The following is a 3,349-nucleotide window of genomic DNA, read 5'->3' as shown; positions in this document are numbered from 1 at the left end:
TCCACGCGTGTGGATAGTTTTAAGTCAAAGTAGCTTTGTTTTGGATTGTTCATCATCTTGGCTTCGGCAGCGGTGATGACGGCGCTAAATAGTCTCTTCAGATCCTACTCCGACGAGGCAGGTCCTATGGTTGGGGATGGATTTGGAATCTAGTCTATTCAAGCGAGGATGATGCGGCGGCGGCGGCATCCTCGTGGTGGACCTGTGTCCTCGGACTCCGTCATTGCGATGACGTTTGCTTCAGCGTTGGTGCGGGGCTTGGGAGGTAGTTCAGGAGTGGATGCAGATTGTGGTCTGCATCGACGACATCTGGAAGATGATGAATCGTGTGTTGGTTTTAGGTACGTTGATGGCAAGTATGGTTTCCTCCTCCGATGTGTGGAGTTCGATGGCTTGTCCGGAATGTTGCCCCGGTCTGGCCAGAGGTTAGGGATGGCCGACACTTCAGCAATATGGGCTGCACAGTGCCAGGCCGCCAAGTTAGTTCCCTTTTCCCTTTTTTTTCTGTTTTCTATTTATTTTGCCTCTGTTTTGATCAACGTTTTGGCTACCGAATCCCAACAAAATTCCGAGGGTGGGCGACAAACGCGAATACCGCGGTTACCGCAAAATTCCGAGGAAAAACCGCTCGAATTTTTGAAACATAATTTGGATTCAAAATTTTCCGAGCTAGGTATATATTAGTTCGGAGCTCAAGAAGTTTACAAAGTCGGTGTTGGTGCAGTGGTAGGTTCTCCCCGTGCTTCTTCAACGTGTGTGAGGTCGTGGGTTCGATTCTCGTACTAGCGACCTACCGGTGTGTTTGAGGTAAGTGGGCTCTATACATACCACCAGACCACAGACAACTACTTGATTTAGAGAAGTTCCTGCTCTACTTGACCTCAATGTAGCCGTTCAAATTCAAAAAATTCAAATTTTTTTTTTGCTCGATATGCAGCATTCTCGTGGGGTAGTGGGTACCGGGCGGTATCCGAATTTTCTGCCCGGTACCCAAAACCATGGTTTTGATTTAGTAAAAATGGTAAACCATTTTTGTTGATTCCACAATTTTCGTGGGCATCAACTCAATTATTTCAGAGGCCCTCAAATAATTGCAAAAAATTTGGAGCTATAAAATTATTTATAAATATTATTTGCTCCAACTCAAATAGAATATTCATTAATTCAATGGCCATAAATGGCCTGGAAAAATATGCATCATCTCTGGTTAAGGTTTTCATCCTTTTTCCTAAATCATGAACATTTTTTAAGGGCATTCTGGACTCATTGAAAAATGTTCTAAGTTGAACCTATTTGAAATCCATTTGGTGCTAGGGTTTGGTCATCCCCATTTCAAGTTTCATCAAATTTAAACATGATGGGAGGCAGGGGGGCAGTAGAGGATCGTTCCTGCCCGTGCAGGGTGGCCCAGAGGTCAATTGTTCGTCCGCTGGCCCACGCCACAGCCGAAACTGTTTCGGAGGACGGCGCTCAGTGGGCTCGGTATCCAGGCCTGGTCGTACCATGGCGGTGTCACGGTGCAGAATTTCAATCATCAATTATAAATGAACACACCAGTTGCCTAATTATCCTAAAAAAACAGTTGCCTAATACACTCGTCTAGGCTAATGACAGGATCCAAGTAATGAGACCTCATGACATGTGACACCACGAGCAAGGCATCCGGCTTGGGCCAACGGGAGACGCTCCTACCCCCAGCCGCCTCCTCCCCGATTAGGGTTTTTCTACATCCCGCCGGCGACACCATCGGTCCGCCTTGTCTCGGGTGATCTTAGGCCATGAGGGTGCGGTGGATCCGGTCCTTGCTGGTGGAAGGTTTCCGTTTTTAGATGTGTTTTTAAGATTTGTTAGGGTTTGTGTCCTGCTCAGAAAGGCGAGACAGTAGTGGCTCCCTGAACATGGAATAAGATTCTTCCCGCCTAGCCACCAGTCCGGCGGCGCATCTAGCATCGTCATCGTTAGTGGGCGTGTGGTGGTGTGTCTTTGGTGGATCTGTCCTTGCTGGATTTATCTGTTCGTCGTTCGTCTACATTCGTGTGTATCAGGTTGAATCCTTTCGATCTACGCTAGAACTCATCAATGGCGGTTGCCGTTCTGGTGCGCTGGTCATATGTGGCCTTAGCACGACGATTTTCCGACTGTCTACTACAACAAGTTTTGCCCGGCTCCAGTGAATGAGGGGCGATGACGGTGGCGCGCCGCCTTCGGCAAGTTACAGCGCTTGTAGTCGTCGCTAGCTGGTTTATGAATCCGGATTTAATTTTTATTATTTCTGGCGTTCGTTGTACTCCAATGATTGAAAATGAATAGATCAGATATTTTCCCGCAAAAGAAAATACAACGACTCTTTGCAAAATAATTAGGTTTTAGGTTCGCACTTCAACCCAGATAGATTATGTTATTTCAAAATGATTATTTTAACGTGTAAGATTGATTACAGTAATCAGTCGCCATGGAATATTTTTTGACTAGGTATCAACAATCTAATAGTTCGGACACAACTAGATATCGGCAATCTAATAGTTTGAACATGGGTTGCTCTCAGAGGCCAGGTAAACCAGCAACCTTTACGAGGGTTTTTCTTCCTTCCTCGCGAAGAAAGAAAGAAAGGGCGTCCACGTGCAGCCTCCCAGAGCGTCTTCTTTTGAAGTTGTCATCCAGCGACTCCCCTTCTGCGGTCGGGGGAGAGGGGGGGTGTCGTCGGATCCACGCCTATGGATAGTTTTAGGCCAAAGTAGTTTAGTTTTGGGTTGTTCATCATCTTGGTTTCGGAAGCGGTGATGATGGCGCTGAATAGTCTCTTCAGATCCTACTCTGACGAGGCAACCGGTCCTATGGTTGGGGATGAATTTGAAATCCAGTCTGTTCAAGCAAAGATGGAACAGCGACGGCGGCTCCTCGTGGTGGACCTGTGTCCTTGGGCTTCGTCATTGCGACAACGTTTGCTCCAGCGTTGGCGCGGGGCTTGGGAGGTAGTTCAGGAGTGGATGCAGATTGTGGTCTGCATCGACGACATCTAGAAGATGGTGGATCGTTTGTTGAGTTTATGGTACGTGAATGGTAGGTATGGTTTCCTCCTCCGATGTCTGGAATTCGATGGCGTGTCCGAGGTGTTGCCCCGGTCTGGCCAGAGGTTAGGGACGACTGGCACTTCAGCCAGATGGGTTGCACAGTGCTAGTCCGCCAAGTTAGTTCCCTTTTCCCTTTTTTCTATTTTCTATTTATTTTTCGTCTATTTTGATTTAGTAAAAATGGTAAACCATTTTTGTTGATTCCACAGTTTATTGTGGGCATCAACTGAATTATTTCAGAGGCCCTCGAATAATTGCAAAATATTTGGAGCTATAAA

This window comes from Triticum dicoccoides, chromosome 7B (genome assembly GCF_002162155.2).
Source record: "Triticum dicoccoides isolate Atlit2015 ecotype Zavitan chromosome 7B, WEW_v2.0, whole genome shotgun sequence".
Lineage (NCBI taxonomy): Eukaryota > Viridiplantae > Streptophyta > Magnoliopsida > Poales > Poaceae > Triticum > Triticum dicoccoides.
Note: the sequence above shows the minus strand (reverse complement) of the source record.